This window comes from Nuphar pumila, chromosome 9 (assembly GCF_984573655.1).
Source record: "Nuphar pumila chromosome 9, dmNupPumi1.hap1.1, whole genome shotgun sequence".
Lineage (NCBI taxonomy): Eukaryota > Viridiplantae > Streptophyta > Magnoliopsida > Nymphaeales > Nymphaeaceae > Nuphar > Nuphar pumila.
In genome coordinates, this window is record NC_143257.1 from 90910368 (window position 1) to 90931356 (window position 20989).

The following is a 20989-nucleotide window of genomic DNA, read 5'->3' on the forward strand; positions in this document are numbered from 1 at the left end:
CAGATCAATTCATAGGAGATTAATGCCTGATGGTGGGGTATATTATTGAAGCAAGAAAATTAGAGATAAATTGTAAAGTAGTGATGGAAATAGGAAATCGATGACATCAACCGAAAACTAAAATCAAAAGATAATGAAAACAGGAAACATGACAACCAAAGAAGATGAAAAATCAAAGGGAAGGAAAATCCAACGTAGGAATACAGATATTCCATCAATCTCGCACTGTGTAAGTCAGCTTTGCTATAAGCAAGCCGACATTATAGGGGTGCTCCAACGAAGAGATTAAATAAGAAAATTGAAAATCCAAGGGGATTGAAAATCATAAGGGAAACCAAAACTAAAAGAGAAAAAGTAATATAAATTCAGATATAAATTGAAATTCAAAGCCCGAATGAATCAGAGATGCCATTGCGAGGCATCGCCGGTTACAAGTATGTAAGGAAATGCATTAAACGAAATAGAGAATACACTATAAATTTGAAATATAAGCAAACACGGGAAATCAAAATGCAAAGGGAAATCATATGTAAACAGACGTTGATGGCGAAAATAGAAGGGCCCAAACTATAAACATCTACAAAAAAAAAGAAGGAAATTCACGGAGAAGTGGTAAAAGGGAGGGGTTTCTTACCTTGCTTAGCAGAAATTCCGAAGGGGGAAGGAGAACTTTCTTCAGTGGAGAGGAGAAACACTAGAGGAGGGGGAAGAAGGATCGTGAAGAAGAATGTGTGGGGGTGAAACACGATTAATGGAAGAGAGATCAAGAAGAGGCGCACATGGGAAGGTGAATGGCGGATGGGGGACCCCTTCCCTTGCGACCTCTCTTTATAATGAGAGGCCGTTAGGCATTTTACGAATTTGGTCCCCCCCTGTTTTGAAGTTTTTCAAAACAGAGGCTCTTTTGTGAATTTTTTCTAAAAAGGGGGTTCTAACTTACGAAAAATGTTTAAAAGAGGGTCTTAAGTTGTATCTTTTTGAATTTTCTTTTCTTTTTCTATTTTTTTGTTCTTTTCTTTGTATTTTCTATATTTTTTCGTGTTTTTGAAATAAAAACTTTAAAACTATGAGAAAATGAAGGATTTTAAACTATTTTTGCAAATTTTAAAAATATTTACAAAAGAAGGGTTTTTTGAGAATTCAGGTTTATTCATTGAAAATTTCTTCAGAAAACAGGTTTGGATCCAGAATTTTAAGAAAATATTCAAATTTTGGATCTCGAATCGAGAAATACAGAGAAGTGGATCCAAACAGATACCGGATGGACTGTCTGAGCCACTAAGAAAGTATTTTTGGTATTTTAATTTAAAATTGGATAACGAGGCTCAGACTTGGATTTTTACACTAGATCTAGATCCAAAATTCAGTCAGATATAGAAAAATGGATTTGAATTCCAGTGAATCTGAGAAATAACTAGAATTTAGATTGAAACTGACTCAATTACCTAGAAAATGGAGGTCAGGGGCAAAAAGGGATTTTCTGGTAATTTTTGAAAAGTTTAGGTTGTTCACAGATACCCCAGAGGCTTGTTGATCCTGTCCATGATAGGATGGTAGAACTCATACTGGGATAACCCTAATAGGCCGGTTTAGATGCATCATGTACTATAGTAGTTGGGTTCAATGCTTAGATATTTAAGGATAACCATGACATCCATACCTCTTAAGTGATGGGAGGCTTCTTAAACTCTTTGGTTCATAATCAAATACATGTCACTCGCAGCTATACCATCAACATCTACTACGATGAGCAATAGTCCTGAAGGGGTCTAACCATTACTTATCGGATATTCGAATGCCATTCGGGCAAGCCAATGTATCCCGCACTGAGGAAATATATACCCGACCCCATTCAATATTTCCCAATACGGTCAAAATCATAGGGTCCTACGACCTTAAGTTTTAATCATATGCATGCTTGACTCTGCTCTTGATATCTACGACCATCACAAACACCTCTCCTCTTTCGGATGGACATAGAACTTTGGCTCTCCGGCCCTTACGAGTATAGTTGTGCAACAATATTTTTTATGAGTATGCATATGACACGATCTCGATGGATCGACTGCTCGGTGTATGTCACCGCAATAAGCACTTGGCCTAGTGAAGGTGCTACAACTACTCTGGCTCTTCAGCCTCTATTAGTAAAGTGCCTTTACAGGCGAACATGGAAACGAGCCATTCTGACAGCGTTCCGACAATAGCACATTCTTGTGTCATTAAACTGATTCAGACAATTCTTTTGCCAACCATTTCCACAACACTTCTCCTACTTGACGACAGAAGTGTGATGACCCATTCTACGTTGTAGAAAGTACTTAACAGAATTTGGACAACACCGCCTCTATATGACAGAGTAACATGCTACACTCTTTTTAAGCTTGTTGAGCTTCTTCAGAAATTTCAGCAGCACTTCCTCTCTTTGACAGAGAAAGTGTGCATTTCTTTTGAGCTCGGTGAACATCTTTTCAGAAATTTCAGAAGTATTTCTCCTCATTGACAAAAAAATTGCCACGCTTAACTCGAGGATGGATGTACACCATTGTGTGTACTTCATATCCATCGAGGTTCGTTGGGCCTTAGCCAGGCCGTACGCAAGTGACTTAGGTTTTTACGAAAAAGCGATTTTGTGCAAAAGCAAACCCTTTCCAATAGAAGGTTTATTCGTTAAGCAAAATCTTAATCAAGGAGCGACAATGGAATTACATTGGCAATTTAGAGTTGATCTTTATTTGAATGCTTATTTATGCACACTATATGTAATATAAGTAGGAGTATGTGCTTTATAATGCGGTGGCGTAAATGAGTACATATTTAATATTTGGTGGGGGAAACCGAACTAAATAACTTGCAGAAAGCAAATACATATATATTTGTAGAAAGTAGGAGCCTTAACATCATTCGACGCAACAACAATCTTAAAAGCATAATTTAAATTGCAGAAAGTAGGCGCCTTGGCATTGTTTAACGTGACGGTAATCTTAAAAGCATAAGCAAATACATATATATATAATATGCAGAAAGCAGGAGCCTTGGCATCATTCAATGCGACAACAATTTCAAATACATATATACTGCCTTAAGCAATCTTAAAATATCCAACGATAGTCGCAAGGAGACGCGCGTAAACACCGAAGTGTCTCAAAGATCGTAAACCAAGAACTAGGGTTAAATACTACTTCAGAATATATATATATATCACAACATAAATCAACAAATACTTGAGAGAGAGCAATCAGTGAATCAAACTTACATTTTGATCGATGAAGAACGACTCCAGAATGCTCTATCTGCTTTGAGCTAGGTTCAAACCTTCCTTCGAGAGGTCAAACTAGGTCAGATGAGTTCGACTTAGTTGAGAAAAAGGAAGAGCAGGTCAAGCTGCTAAACCCAAATGGTTTGAATAAAACTAGGTTTGATCCAAGTCAACTGGGTCAGGCAGGTTCAGACTTAGCCCAAGTAGTCTAGGTCTAGGTCGAGTGAATCAAACCTGGGTTTAGGATCAAAAGAAACTTTGACTTTGACTAGACCCAACTGGGTTCAAGCTAAGTCAAGTAGGTTCAGACCAGGTCAGGCAGGCTCAAACCAAGTAAGCTAGGTAGGGGAGGTTTTAGAGAGAGAAAGAGAGTAAGAGAGAGAGAGGTGGGGTCAAAAATATGAGAAGAAAGAGAGAGAGGTGGGCTATTTATAGCCCAAAAAAACCCATCTTCTAAGTTTCCATTTTTTTCTTTTGCCCTTGGCTTTTCAGATAAAGACTGGAGGTTTCTTTGGTGTGGGGCTCACATAAAATATTCTATGGCTCCCACAAGATATTTTTTGAGGAATATTTTCCTCGGTGTAAACACCCCAAATTTTTCATCTTCATTCACAAACATCTTTCCTCCTACCACCAGCATTCATTCTCTAAACCCATCAGAAAACCAGTAGGTCGACATCCGAGCCACGACTATTCAAAGCCCAAATTTTGCACCAAATTCCAACACTTCATCTTGCAATCAAAAGTTAATATCTACTTTGGCTTGATTTCAATCATCAAATTCTTGCCTTCAAACAAAAATGTTCAAATCTTTATCGCTGCTAGGGGTCTGGGATTTCAAATCCCTCATCTAGGGTTTGCCTTTTGCATCTTATTGCATATCATTTCATATCATCTCACATCATCGTATGTCATTGAATATAATTTCATTACATTGCATGGCATTGCATCTCATTCTCGAGATCCAACACTCTCGTTCTTAAAATATTCAATCTATATTCAATTTTTAAACTTTTCTTTCAAAATCAACTTCAAGTACCTGGGTTTTAAGTCAACATTTTGCCATTTGTTAACCACTGGGATCCTTTATTTTAAAATATTTCTTTTAGAAAGTGATCTGAATTTTTTTGAAAACCAATTTTTAACTGATCTCAATGCTCAGAGGAGACCCATCTAGGTGGTGTCGCTTCTAGATTCCTTCATTTCTCACATTTCTCAAAATTTCAGAGTCCTAGTCAGATTAGTACTCTGCCTTTTCACCTTTTTAAGCCTTTTCAAAATTCCATTTCTGTTTTAAATCAGAAGTAGTCCTATCTCTTTGTCCATTCCTTTCATTTTGGCCAAAATCTCAGAGTCTGATTAGGACTCTTTTCCAGAGTTTTAGTCCGATCAGGACTCTACTTTTCACTTCTATTTTTATCTCTTATCGAGAAAAACCTTTGAAAATCTTTTATTTTGGCCAAAATTTTAGAGTTTCAATTGGGCTAGTACTCTACCTTAGAGTTTCAGTCGGATTAGGACTCTATCCCGATTTCAACCTTTACTCCTGTTTTTCACTTGTTTTTGAAAACCTTTTCATCTGACTTTCAAAAAGACAAAAATTCTAAAAGTTCTAGTCAAATTAGGATGCTTCCTCAGAGTCCTAGTTGGATCAGGACTCTGAACCTGACTTCAATTTTAATCTTATTTTCACCTGTTTTCTAAAACCGTCTCATTTGTTTCCTAGAAAACCCTAAATTTTAAAAGTTTTAGTCGAATTAGGACTCTGTCCCAGAGTCCCAGTTGGATCAGAACTCTAATTCTGATTTCAATTTTTACTTTGTTTTTAGCTGTTTTGCAAAAAAGCTTCTAAGACCTCCTTGTTTGTTCAAAATTTTATGAGTTTTAGTCGAATTAAGACTTTATCCTAGAGTCTTAATTGGATCAGGACTCTAATTTTGATTTCAGTTTTCATCTTGTTTTCACTTGTTTTTGCGAAATGCTCTCAAAATCTTCTTATCTGTTTTTAGAAAAATCAAAATTTTTAGAGTTCCGGTCGAATTAGGACTCTGTCTCAGAGTTCTGATCAGATCAGGACTCTGTTCTGATTTCTGTTTTAACTCCCATTTTCACTTGTTTTTAAAACCTTTTTGCCTGTTTTTCGAAAAAAATCCAATTTTGTAGAGTTTTAGTCAACTTAGGACTCTATTTCAAGAGTTTTAGTTGAACTGAGACTCTGACCCTAATTTCGTTTTTCAACTCATTTTATCAAATTCTGAGAAAATCTTTTAAAATTCCTTTGTTTATCTTTAAAAAATCCAAAGTTTTAATCCGATTAGGACTCTGTCCCAGAGTCCTAATCCAATTAGGACTCTATTCTGAATCTTGTTTCTACTTCCATTTTCATTTTCTTCACTTGTTTTTTAAAAATTAGTCCATTTCGCAAAGTTCTAGTTGATTCAGGACTCTATTTCAGAGTTTCGGTTGAGTTAGGACTTTAACCCTGACCGCATTTTCTGACTTATTTTTGCCAGTTTTGATAAAATTTTTCAAATACTTTTTCATTTGGTTTTCAAAAACCTAAATCTCAGAGTTTTAATTGGTTCAGGACTCTGGTCCAGAGTTTCAGTCAGCTCAGGACTCTATTTTTAAAACCTCTGAATTTCATTTATCAATTTTGACTCTATTTTAAAACCATTTTCAGTCTTTATTTCAACTTTTTCAAAACTCTGATGTGGAGCCCACTCAATTGGCGTCATGTCTCGAGGAGTTCTGATCTAGTCAGAACTCTATTTGGTTTAAAAACTTTCAATTTTCATTCCAATTCTGAACCTCTTTTGAAAACTTTCATTTTCAAGTTTTAAAAATGTTTTTGAAAAATCAAGTGGGGCCCACTCTGGGATGGTTTGAAAAATCAAGTGTTAATTAGGAATTAGTTAGAGTCTATTTAGGTTAGGGGCCTTCTAAAAAATCGCCCCCCATGTGTTTATCCAGAAACCAATTAGGAAAGTTTATTTCTTTCTAAAATTGGATTTTGAAAATCTATAAAAGGGGGGCAAAAGGGGGGGTCAACCCCTAAGGATTTTCCTCTCATTATATCTTGCTCTCTCTCTCTCTTCTCCAGTAGCTCTCCTTCCTCCCTTGCAGTTGCAGCCATCCAAGGTGAAATTTTATACTTTCTTTCATGTCTTATTAATTTTTTTTATGCTTTTTACCATAGATTTCACCATTATCGCCCCTTGTTTATGGATTTCAATCATGATCCACCTTCAAGAACGCTAAAATAAAATCAAGAACATGATCTAATGATGCTTCATGATTTATTTCATGTTTTTAATCCATTAGAATAGTTTAGAATAATATTTTTTATGTTTTTGCCAAATCAAAGATGAGATTCGCCCGTTAAATGGGTTGAATCCCTCTTTCGAAGGCTAAATCAAGTTCTAACCATGCTTTTCCAGATTTTTTTATCTTATTTCACTGTATTAATGTTTATTTTACTTATTCCAGAATCAAACCCGATTTCATTGTGTTATTTCTTTATTTTTTTCATTATTTTTCATGTGTAAATTAAGTTTTTTTGATGTTTTATCGAATATCCATGTATTTCAACCCTGAGCACTCGAAAATCATATTGTTTTATGAGCAAATCTTCATCAGAAAAATCTGACATTTTTAGGGTTGGCTCACAGATTTGTCAGTGACTCCATGTAAAAAAATCAAGTTATTTTGGTTTTGAGAACCTTGTCAAAAAAATACAAAACCGAACCTTATTTTTCAAACCGTGAAATCGCTATTGAGATTCGGGACCAACTTGCAGACAATATTTCTGTCATCCAAGATTCGATCGACAATTTGTAAGTGGCAGTGACTTCATATTTATATCTAGTATTTATTGTAAAATTTCCATATTTTTATGCATCTTTTACTATTTTTCCTCTGTCAGAAAGTAGAATCGGTTTCTCAAAGCATGTTATACCTTGTTTAAACCCTAGATCAATTTGTGTTGATTGTATCTCCTTAACCGAAGATCTGATCAATGATATGTAAAAATAAAACTCTTTCTCTATGTGTCTGTTATTTACTGCTGAAATTTCAAAATTTTTTAATGTGATTTGCTATATTTCTCTGTACCTGATACCAGATGCATGTATTTCAACTCGTTATATGTTTGTTATTGTAAGGTCCATGATTTATTTTGTGATGTTATTATGCAAATTGTGTTGAGATTGATGAAATTTTGTTGATTTGGCAATTTTTATAATTTAGCCTACATTGAGATACGGGTCAAATTGCGTAATTTTGCGTAAAAAGGAAATTGAGGCAAATCTGGAGCGAATTAACTTCCAAAATTCTTAGGGTAAGTTTGAAATAGGTCTATGGTGATTTATCCCAAATTTGAGGTTCGAACGACGAAAAAACCCCGTCAGTGCTTGTGAATTACGGGAGATCGCTTAGAAATTTAGCGAGGGCCTAAACGAGACCAAATTCGTTCGAAACAAAGATTTTTTTGCTTGAGTAGCCTTGTAATGTCATTTACCTTGAAAATATAAAATAAAATTATTGTGCATCATGGAAAAATGTCTTAAATTCAATTAGAAAGAGAAATCGATAAAATAAATTATGGTCAAGGTCAACCAAGGCCATATTCATCCTTTTTGGATGGCCTTGGGATGACTATGGCCATGGAACCAGCTGGTCACGTTGACCAGCTGAGCTAGTGGCAGTCTCGTAAGAGACTTTAGTAGCTCATAAAGGGAGGGCCACGATTGGCCCTACCAAAATCATTAAAAAATAAATAAAGTAAGAAAAAAATTTAACAAAGAAGTAAGAGATCATGTTTTGGCATAGAGGGGCACCATTCCCTCTTGGGTTTGGCGTGGAGCCTTGAGTGCTTGTTGCCTTGGGATTCAAGAGAGATCCCAAGGGCTCTTCTCAAGAGGGAAGAGTCATCATTAGGTTAGACCTAATCCCATTGGATGCATGGGGCGGCAGCCCCATGGCATCTTCGTAATTTCTAAAAAGCTATTTCAAATCTCATAAAATGAATGGAGGAGATGGGAGATGGTGGAAAACCGTGTTCCACCCCAGCCCTACATCTTGGAGGGTGCTTCTCCACCCTCCATCTCAAACCCAACCACATTTAAGCCTTTGAAAAAGTCGATCCCCCCATTAGAGGGGCGATTTTTCTAAAAACGAAACTCTCTTCTCTCTCTCTCTCTCCCTTACACTCTCTTCTCTCATTTCCTCTTCCTCCCAGCCGTGGGAGTGCCTCACCCTTGACGTGAAGAGCAGCAACACCTCCTTCTTCCATTTCCAGCTTCGAAGGTGAAGACTCGACTTGTTTTGCTCAAGGTTTCAGAACATCATGAAACCGATGGAGCAACGCATCCATGCATGCATGCTCCAACGATAGATTAGCTTGCAAAAGATTGTTTTTTTTCGTTAGTTCATCATCGTTTTCATTAGCTAAATTGCTGCACGCATATGCATTTTGGTTTTCGGTTTTTCATACTCTTCCAATAGCATTTTCTTCTTGTTTTTCTTTTTATTTTCCTTTTTCTAAAGTTTTGATTTTTATGTTGCCGTTCCTCTCTTGTTGCTGGATGTGATAAGCTTGTTGGGGTGCACTGGACCGAGCTGGGCTCGTCCAGCATTCACCCAGCCCATTTTGGAACTCCCTTGAAGTGCATGAGCAGCGACTGGTGCACTGCAGCCGTCAACACCCTCCTTGAGCTCCCTTGGCACGTTGGGTTTGGCCCAGTCCCAACACGTTTGGGACTGGTACAACAGCTTGCTCTTGGCCTGGGTCACGGCGTGACCAGGCCCCATTAGTGGTTGAAAGGGGCCCCTGGCCCAGCGTTATGCCTTCATTTTTCGGTTCAGCATGTTGGGTGCAGTGAGTCAACCGAGAGGTATCGCAGGTTGGGCAAGCCTATGGCAGGCGCCCAACCCTACTTAGCAGCTGTGGTTCGAGCCATGGGCTCTTGTTCGTGACTTTGGATGTCGCACGGTCTGGTCCAGTGGACCAGACCCTTCAGCCAACCCATTTGCACCATGTTTGGCACTTGGCGCCATGCGGATGATCCGCGCGCTCAACGCAAGCCATCCAGGAATTTTTCTTTTTAGTTCAATGTTTTCCTTTTTCTTTGGTAACCCGTCTTGGACTGGGGTACCGGTCTGAACCATGGGGTCAGACCAGTACTACAGCCCATTTGAGCTGGCTGGTTCGTGAGCCAAGCTCCAGCACGGGCTTGGCACTTGGTGCCAGCCCCGTTTTTCCCTCGTTGGAGCAGGGTGCGCGCCACTATGGTGCTGAGCACCCGAGTCACTTTGGCTAACTCCTGTTGGGTTCAGGTCTGAACCAAAGTTCAGACCTGAGTGCATTGGCAGTTGGGCGTGGCACAGGGTGCTAGCCTTGGTTTCTCATTTTTGGGACCGGGTGTCAGCCGTATGGTGCTGGGCACCCAGGCCATATGTGGCCGCCTCTTTCGGTCCAGGTCTGAACCAAATGTTCAGACCTAAATGTGTTTGACAGCGTGGTCCGGTCACATGAACCAGACCCCTGTCCAGTTTTCCTTGGCACCCGAGTTCACAGGGTTACCTGCGGTTGCTGCATTGGCAGCTTGTTTAAGCCCCAACCGAACCACTATCGTGGTCTGGTCCGAACTGCGAATCAGACCATATTCGCATGGTGAACTTAGTAGTCTGGTCCGGAGGACCAGACCTGCATAAGCACATAGGCCTCTGTGGCAGCAGATCCGCGACCCCTTGGTCGGCACCCTTGCAGCCCTGTAACCCCATCTAAACAACTGTCAGTAATAATGACCCTTTCTCTTTTAAGACCAGCACAAAACCTACCCATAACTGGACCTTAGTGGGTCCAAATTCGTGTTTTGTCTTGCCCCGCACCCTTTCGCAGTTCGGTTAGGGTGTTTGGCATGCGTGCACATGCCTCGGGGATACACTTGTGTTAGATAACCTTATATATATATATACATATATATATGGGTATATACGTATATATATATACATGTAAAGGGGTTAGGCATCGTTAAGTGAACATGTATATACGTATAAATGTATATCTGTCGATAACAGTGAACCTCGTAACATATATATATATGTGTGTGTTTATGCACGTAATTGAGTGTTTCGGTGCGACCGAACGAACATGTGACACTCTTGTGTCCCGTCCAAGTGTTTCTTCAAATAATTTTACACTCCGAACTAGATATGAGTTACTTAGTGTTATTTTACGTTCGTCTTGTCAAATGGTTCATTTCGGGTCTGCGGGTGCGGCACCCCGAACCGTGGAAAGCCAATGTAATCCCCATTAGAATGGGATATTTCCAGAATTCACCTCTGACACGTATGTGTGTCGTACTGCGTAAGGAAATTACTAACACCGTGGAAATGCTAATGTTATTCCCATAAGTTGGGAATATCCCAGATTTCCCCCAGTAACACGTAAGTGTGTTAAATTAAGTGTGATGGTCCTTCGTGTTGCAATTTGCATTCTTTCATTCTGCAAGAGCGATGATCCACTTTGGAATGCGAATGTAATTCCCATACATATGGGAATATTGTTAAATTCAATCTCAACACTTAAATACGCAAAATCATGAACTGTTACTACGAGAATAATTTCATGATTATGCAACGTGCCAATGTTAATGATTTAGAGACAACTACTTGAGTGATGAAAATTGATGAAATTTCATATGCATGAAACTATATATTTGCTTGCACATTCTCTTTGTCTCTCAGAAATGAAATCATATAATGCTTATGTTACTTATATTTGTGCAAAAGATAGAAAGCATGTGGTACTATTACACTTTGCACGTGGCACACCCTGACACTAGTACTGAGTAGTGTGTACCTCGGCTAGTACAATGCATGAGGCATTGGTGAGTGCACAGGGTGCACTTACTTCATGAAATGAAAAGACTAAAACTTCAACACCATAGGGTATGAATGAATATGATGTGTTTTGGACTCAGTTAGAGTCCTTGGGCAATGGCCCTTTTGTTGTGAATGGACTCATATGTGACTCTACCCTGAATTAGAAAAGAAATAATATGGTGTTGTGACCGCTTTCATGAGCGAGGTGCTCTTGTTGGCCGCGTGAGGCTGAGCACGTGGATGGGCAGGCCAAGTCCTCGTTTTGCGCACCCCACGGGGACCATGAGGCAAAATCCTTGTTGAGAGGTATGAATAAACAATGAGCCTAAGAAAGATAAACCCGCTTCGCCCCATTCACAAAACGGTTCACCTTGGAGAGGGTGGATGGTACAACCCTGAGTGACTTGTCGTTACTACGACACATGTTTTGACAGGAGCCATAGCGCCCTTTGGCCTCCAGTCACTCAGAGTCAAGGAGGTCGAGGTTACCGTTTTAGGACCTCACTACTGCAGTAGTATGGATTGCAATCCTTGCCTATGCGAGAGTTTCTCTCAGCTGTGTGCTGCTCGGATGAGGTTTACTCGGTCTGTAGCATCCTCGGTTACCACACTAGAATTTGAATAACAGACGTCAGGTGCATGTCTCAGAGAATGCGAGGTTCCTTCGCGTACCCGAAGGAGTAACAAGAAGAACTTAAAGACTAACCAATCACAGCTCACTTACTGTAGTTGATACTTTACTTGTTCAGTAGGTTTCCTCTTAAGTTACTTGACTTGTTCAGCGGTTGTTCTAGTTGTTTTACTTGTTCAGCAGTTACTTCCGTCACTTTACTCGTTCAGTACTTGTTACAGTTATGTTACTGTTTTTAGTTACTTGCTTACAATTACTTCAGCTCTGTTAGGTTTCACTTGACTAGTACTTGTCACTTTCGCACTTACTTGACACAGACACTTACGCTTGTTAGTTCTTGTTTCTGCTTCCTGTTAGATTGATATATATATATATATATATGCATTGTGGTTGTTTCTTCACCACCTCGCACGAGGACTGACCCCATTTTATGGAGATGTAGGTGACGAACAGGTGCAGTGCTGATGTGACGACACACGGTGGAGGCTTGGAGACCCACACTTAAGCTGCAGATCCTGTCCCCATGGTTTTGGGTGTTGGTTGGGATATATTCCCAAATTTTGAGATTTTGTACTATTTCATTTTGTAAACTTTAAACTGTCGGGTGTATACCCTCTTTATAATTGTGGTTGTATTTTTATTTACACTGTTGTTTACTTGGTTGCACTATCCTGTGGCCGTCCAGACTCGCGACTTTGCCACTTTCTTTACACCTTGTATTTCATTGTTTCCTAGTAAAACCTTTCAAAAAAAAAATCACAGAAAATCTAAAGTTTTTCCAAAGTCGGGGTTTGGGGCGCCACAATTATAATTTATCGTATATCGCTAGAATGATATCTCCCTAACCGAAGATGATTTTTCCAATCTGTAAAAAGAGAAATTTTTATTTTTTTGTCTAGTATATATCTGTAAAATTTTATAAATTTATATGGTGATTTGATTCTTGATTCAGGTCTAACACCGTGATAGGTATATGCCTGTGGGCAAAATTGCATATTTCAGGGTTTTATTCAATTTTTGTATTAAAATAATGTCAAAAATAGATTTTTTTTGTTTCCATTTAATTTTAGGGTTATTAAAAGTGCATATGTTAATTTTTATTAATTTTGAGATTTGTTTGAGGTTTGGTTTGATTAAATTGCAAAAATAGGGTGCCCGTGGAGTCCCGGTTTGAGCAAAACACTAGAAAAATCATGATTTTGTGATATTTTGATTTTTTTTGTAAAAAGTGTATATTTTTTAGGGTTTGTTTATGTTTATAATCATGTTAGGATGATACATATCCAATTTGGTCTTGATTTGAATTCATTTGAGCCCCAAATCCAAAGTTTAACCAAAATATTTTCCGAAAACCCTAATTTTAAGGCTATAGTCTTGTTTTTAGGGCTATTTTTGTCATTTTTCTCCAAATTCCGAATTTCAAAGTTGTTTATTTTTATTATTTCTTTAATTTTATATAATCTTTTATTATGTTTATCTTAGGAATATATGGAAAAAGGCTTATATCTGGATAAATCCAGTAATTTCTTGATATTATTAGATAAATCTATAAATGCCCACATATTTTCACTAACAAGTTTGCTAGTTTTGCAAAGATATCCAAGACTGTATTTTGGTTATTTTACTCTATTTCTTTTTAGTTAATTGATGTAAATTGTAAATAAATTGGAATAAGAATTTAAATTCCTGCTTAGATTAGGGTTTACATGTGCATATAGTTTATTTTTTAATAAATGTTAATTGTGTGATGGATGATGATTCATGCATATTCAAATTCACCATGATCTACACGAATGAAACGTGCACTAGCTTCTAGGGAGTTAATAAACTCGAATGAGTTCATATTTATAGACATAGTCAAAATACAAACAAGATCCAGATTTATTATCTTCTTTTAAGCCACAATCTGCCTACACTCTTAGGCTACCTTCGAAAACCATTGCATATTTCAATATTTTATAAATGTTTTTCTCCTTTTAGAATCAAATGAGATATATTTAATCCATATATGTGGTCATAGTCAAGGATATGAGGCAAATTTACTTCATTAAAGTTTTATAAGGCACATAAACTTTCTTTTCCAAACAATTTTCTCAAAAATCTTCAGAAATCTTTTCTTAAAATCATATTCATACATCATTTAGGTTTAGATTGCATCATGAAAATAAAAGTTTCATAAGGCTACACGCCCCTTCTTTTGACTTATTTTCCAATTCCATTTCAAAGAAACTGATTTTCCTTAAAATTGCTAGATTTTTCTCAGAATTTGACTTTCTCAAAACCCTTGGTTCTTTCAAGGATTTTTTAAGTACTTTCTCAAATTCAATCCATGATTTTCTAAGTTAGATTCTTTACTTCAAAGTTCAAATTCAGAGAAATCAAGTTTTTCCAAAGTCATTTGAAATTCCTCAAAAATCGATTTTCCTAAAACACTTGGATTTCTTAGAAATTGGCATTTCTTTAATTCAGAAATATCCTCTCAACAAGGCTCATGATTTTCAAAGTGTCATCTTTTCCAAGTCTTTCAAATCTCTGAAGCATACATCATGTTTTTCAATCAAAATTTTGTCTAAGTCATAACACATGCCTGATTCTTTATGCATCTAGGAAATAGAACATCGATTTAGACAAGTTGAGCAAAGCAAAGCACATGATTGATCCTTGGTCCAATTACCCTTGATAAAGGTGCCAGAAATGGTTGAACCTCATACCGACAGGCGAGTCTCATTCTTTGGACTTATCTTACATTTTAAAACGGAGGCGAGTTATTTTCAAAATCTTTTTCAAAGGTCAGTTTGACTTGCAAAAGTAAAATTTTTCAATGATAACAGGTTTGGCGACCGAGATGGGACCTATCTTTGCCTGATCAATCTAGTACTTTGTTCTATTCAATTTGTCAAAATTGTATTCTTCAATGTCAGCTTTATTCCATGTGAACCTAGGAGCCTAGACTCAAACCCAGCTGACATGGATTGCATGTAGACTTAACTATGGTTTGGTAGGACTGATTGAGGAGGCATTATTCATGCTCACATAAACTTAAGTCAAGTACAATCCTCCTCAATATAGGGTTTGATTGAGAACAATGTTTGCTTCTCAAATTTTTTAAAATTCTACTTCTTTAGGTCATTAGAGCCTTCTGTTTTCTTGCATGTTAATCATATTTCAAAAACAACCCCACCTACTTTTACCTAGCCACCACGTTGTTGGGATTTCTTCCAGAACCATAGTTCGGGACAAAGCCTCACAACTAGGTCACCTATTTGGATTAAACCCCCCCTGCCACGTACCAAGGGCCGTAGTCCAAAGTATATCGGCAGGCGCTCAAGGATGTTAGAAAATATAAGCCTAGAACCAGAGAAATTGATTTTATGCTACGCACATCGAGCCTTGGCTTGAGTATATCGATATAGCATGATTGGACACAGATGATCTGAGCCTTAGAGTTAGGGTTAGGGTCATACAGCTATTTCAAAATTTATGCATTTAGAGTCAACTTTTAAAGAATGTTGTATGTGCATACTTGTCTGTACAAGATATGATTGAATGCACTTTGGTTATTTCCTTTTATTCTCTTTATTTTCTCATGTTTTCCATAAATTTTTTAAAAATACTGGACGATTTTCAAAAACCCTTATTTTCTTCTTATTTTCTCATATTCTCTTTATTTCTACAAAGATTTTCTCAAACCCTGGACGATTTTTCCAAAACCTCTATTTTCTTCAAAACTCAAAGTGATTTTTATCATCTCCTCTCTCTGGATCTTGAAAGTTCCAACCTTGTTTTGATCTTGCCAGCAAAGGCTTTAAAAAAATTGTGTGGTTTTTTTCAAGTCTTGTCCTGATTTTGTCTTTATTTTTAAGTCTATCCTGATGGCATTGGTTGATATTTTGGAATGCTCTTTTTAAAACAGTTATTTTCAATAAAACTTTGGAAAATCGTCAACCAAAAATATAAAAACCGACTTTCCACAAAGTGGTAAGTACGGGTCGATCCTCAGGGAACAGGAATTAATCACTATAATTCTAGAAAATTTAATTTATTAATATCAAATGACAATCTACAATTATAAAGTGAATACAACTACAATTAAGCACTAAAAGAACAATAAACAAGCATTTAGTCTTCTGCTCCACGCCAAGGGTAATTCTGTCTTTTCGCCACTTAGAGAATCTTTTCACTTGTATACTAACCCTGGAAACTAAATATGCTTTTCAACCTAAAAAAATGCAGAAAAATACAAAGTTAGTTTTCTATGTTAATGATGCAAACAACAATTAAAACTATGTCTAATTCTACGAAAATAATAAACAAATGCTATTTATCAAACAAAAATTAAATAACATACTAAATTAATTCTAAAATTAACCAAATTACTTCTACTAATGCTGTATGATGATTATGCAACTTATAAAATACAGAAACTACTGAAAACAAGTCTAAAATGCCGAAACTAAGAAAATTACGAAACTGCCCCTAACTAGTGTAAACTAGCAATCTGACAGGTTATCGGAAAACCACTGTTTGATAGGGCAAACGAGGTCCGATTTTCCCGAAATTTGTTCTGTTCTGCAACTGACAGATTAAATAAAATGACAGTTTTTACAGAATTAAAAAACAGTATCTGTAACTCCAGATATAAGCGTTTCAAATCTGGGAAAAATCAGGATATCGCCAGTCCTGTAATTTAAAATCCAGAAAAAGCGGTTTTCACAAAACGCTTAAAAATCAGACCAAATCAACTCCGAATGAGCTGAAATTTGGTCTGCAGTTAAATAACACGTCAATACAGTGAATAGAAAAAATAAATTTGGAAAACACAGAGTTTTTGATCAGAAAATAATTCTGTTTCGACAGGGCAAAAATCTGGTTTTTATTTGAGTGCACTATTCACTTTATGAACCTATGGAAACACTATCAAATGCAATCTACACCTAATGCAATCTAAATGACACTGTATAACAGTGTATATGCAGATGATAATTAGGAAAATACTAAATGCACGACGCACAAAACCTACAAGCAATTTATGACTAGAACTAAGTTAACTCACAATGGAAATGCAACTATGCTAAATAATAAAATGCAATCTAACCACTAAGTTAACTAATATCTAACTATCATTCAAAACACAACAAAACACACTTCATACATACTGAATAAATACGCTATACGTACACACACTTCTATACTAAAACTAAATTAGATAAATAAACTAATTAATATAGAAATCAAAGGAAATAAAAAAAAAATTGACTTACTTAACTAAAGAACGAAGGCTAAGGTTAGGATTCACTTGGTTGACTCGATCTAGGATCGGTTTCGACTTGAGTAGGTTCAGTTTGGGTTTGGATGCACTCGGATGGGATTAGGTAGGCTCGGTTTGACTAGGTTGAAAGAGATAGGTTCGAGCTAAGGTGGACTCACTAATTGGATTCGGTTTTGAGTTACCTTAGTCAACTAGGTTCGAATTGACTTAGGCTCAACTAAGTTGGACCCAGCTTAGGGTTTGACTAGGCTCGAATGGGCTAAGGTAGGCTCGGTTGACTCACTAGGTTTAGACTAAGTTTTGACCCGAGTTAGGTCTTTGACTAGGTTTGACCAAGATTGGGTTTTGGATGTAGGTTTAGCAAGACTAGGGTGAACTCGGTTTAAGTAGGCTTGAACTAAGTTTGACTCAACTAGGGTTGACTTAGATAAGTTAGGTAGACTAGGTTGACCTAACTTAGGTTAAGGTTGACTCCACTAAACTTGACTAAGGTTGGGCTTTGGTCTTAGACTTGACCTAAGTGCGGTTTAGGCTTTGACTTGGGCTAGGCTAGGTTTTGACTAGACTCAAAGGGGGTGTAGACTAGGGGTTGACTCGACCTAGGCTCGGTTTGACTAGGTTAGGTCTAGACTAAAGTAGTAACCTCCTAATTAAGCTACAATTAATCCAAAGTTCACGATTTTAATGGAGGAGGTTGGAAAAAGGAATGTAATAATTACCAATATTCAAACTTTGAAATGCTTTGGATTCTCAAAAATCGCCCCATTTAAAGAGGGAGTTACACTCCTTAATTGCCTTTAATACCTTTTTGGAAATCTGAAAAGACCAATCTAGAAATCCACGATTTTTGCTTTTCAAGATGGAATTAAAATGCTTTTAATGCTCTATGGAAATCGTGTAACCTAGATTGGAATTTTGGTTTAATTGCAAAACACTTTCCAAAGTTAAGGAGTAACTCCTTCTTTAATACACATTCAAAATTCAAATTTTCCTTAAATGCCTCACACGATTTTTGAAGAATATCCTTTTTCCAAAAGCTTTCCAATTTTCAATTACTTTAATTACCTCCCTTCTCCAAAAATTGCCAACTTCAATGGATGCTACTTTCTAAACTAATAGACTTAATTATACCTAGGGAACAAAAGAACTTAAATGGAAAATCGATTTCCTAGGAGTTAATGCTAACCTAATTCCAAAACTTACCTAAATGCAACCCTAAAAACGGCTAAAAAAAAAAGAAAGACCTAATACATTGAACCTAGACACCTTCCTAACTCAACTAATGACCATTAAGACTTGCTAAAAAAAATTGACCAAGAGCTCCAGGGGAGCTCTAATGGCTGCCGCCCCACCTTGGGGAAGAAGAAGAATCACACGAAAATAAAAAAAACTAAAATTATAAAATAACAAAAAGCAATAAAACTAAATAACCACTAATTTGATAAAACTAAATTAGAGAATAATACAAATGACTCCTAATTACACCAAGGCTAACAAGAACATCACTATGCTGGAATTAAAAACATGAAAAAAAAAAGAAAACTTGATTTTTATAATTTTCAACAATAGACTCAAAACACAAAAACGAAAAATTGATTAAAACAACTAATTAAATCAATCCTAAAACAATGAAATGACTAACACAACTATATACTGCTGTTAACACCTAAAACACACAGCAACTACACGATTCACCAACATCAACACAAACATTTAACAAAAATACAAAGATCGGCTAGAATATCTCTAGCCGAATTTTTTTTTTCTTTTTCAAAAATACAATCAAAACAAGACAAGCAGCACCCACAATCAAAATGAATTAAAATAAACTTTTTGGAATAGGATTTTCAGCAAAACAACACAATACACATGCTGGACAAAACAAAAATATCAAAACAGAAAAATATTTTTGTAAAAATCAAGAATCGGCTAGAATAAGTCTAGCCGATTTTGGATTTTTTTTTTTTTTAATTAAAACCAAATACAACCCACACAAAAACCGAATAAAGTAAATCAAAATGAACACTTTTTTTTTTATTGGATTTTCAGTAAAACAATATCAAGAACACTTATGACAAACTTGAAGAATCGGCTAGATGAAGATCTAGCCGATTTTTATAAAAAAGATGAAAAATCAATAAAAACTCGAATCAATCAAATAAATAAACCTAAGCTAACGTGCTGGCCTATGCACGAATGCTATTCTAAGGTTGAAATAAAAAGAAAAACAAGAAACATACAGAAAATAACAAAACAAAAACCACACACACAAATCGGTTTTATCTAGAAGAGAAGGAAGAAGAAGACCTACCTTTTGGAAGATCCGACGACCGGGGGGATGAAGAAGAGCGGACCGTGGCTGGAGGTAGACGTCTTCTACAGTTCAAGGATGCTGTACTTCACCAAAAACGGCACCTATTGCAGCTGCTACACGTTGGAGATCCACCGGTGATGGAATGTGAGCCGATTCGCGATCGGAGGGTGTAGAAAGCCGGATGGAGGTAGGGCCGGCTCACCTTGGTGGTGTGTTGCGCACTCCCGCCCAAGGTTAATGGTCTCCACCTCTGCTACACCTGCAAAAGTACAGAAAAATGGTGAAAAGACAGCAAGGAATAAGAAAGAAATGAAAAGAAACCAAAGAAAGCTTGAAAATATGCTTGAAAATCAAGCATAGGTCGATCTTCAATGGCCAACACTTGGGGAAGATGGAGAGGAAGGAGCTGCTGCTGTAGAGTCACTGTAGGGGGCGTCCAAACACAGCCAAAGACCCTAGGGTTCTTGAAAAAAAAACTATTTATAGTTTTGACATTTTTCAGAAAGAGTGTTAAAAAATAAAATATTGCTAGGCGCCACTTTCTGGGGGGTTTTTAGAAAAACTTTTTGAAATGAGTATGGATAGGTGTGTGGGTTGGGTTTTGGGCTTTCTAAGAGTTGATCCAAGGTCCAATTGACCTAATTGGGTCGGATATGGATCCGATCCACCTCGAAATCCGTGCCCAAACACTGAAATAGCCATAACTCTCTCATTTTAACTCCGATTTTTCTGAAATTCGAACCATAGCCCCTTACTATCAAAACACATCTAAACATGGGTTTAAAACCTTAAACTTGATACAAAACGCATGAAAAACTTGTTTACATGATGTGCATTTCATGCATCATCAAATACCCCCATGCTTGAATGTTTGTTAGTCCCTTAACAAACCCTAATCATGATATGCACTGAAGACAAGAAATGCTAAGCATGAATGCATAATACTACCTCACTTTCGTAGGAATCACGGTTGCATTTAGCGTATGCAACAAGCCCTTTAAACCCCTAGCTTACACTAGTGGACGAGTAAGGTCTCGTGAGGGTTTGCAGCGATGCTACCCACAAACATCAATAAAATGCAAGGATGATCTTTCAAAAATATTAGGCTCTTAAGAATGCAGTTGTAACAAATATTTCATGTAATTGACATTCTCAAAACAAGTTTAAAAATCTCATGCCTCCACAGTAAAAATTCTTTTCCTTCACTTTTCTAATATTGTAGCTAGTTCATGATTTTTCTCCGAAAATCAAGTATTCTCATGTTTTACTCATTTATTCTCACTTGTATATTTTCTGCACAGTAATGCACATATACTTAAGCAATGAAATTTTTCTCATTCAGCACATTCTTTTTCTTTCATTTTCAACTTTTGATCTCTTGTGCATTCTTCTCATATGAGCACTATTTCGAATAGTCAGTTTTCGTGACCCGTGTAGCGAGCTTTGGGTCAGTGACTCCCAAGTCGGCCGACCTTAGGGCACTAGATACAGAGTATCCCTCGGACTTAATTGCTCGAGTCACTAGACCTTCTATTCTAATAGTTTACGTATAGTCTTCCTCTTGTCATGTGCAATGTCTCTATCTCTTAGGCTTTCTATGCAGTCCATGTAACAAGCTTTCGAACCGGTGGC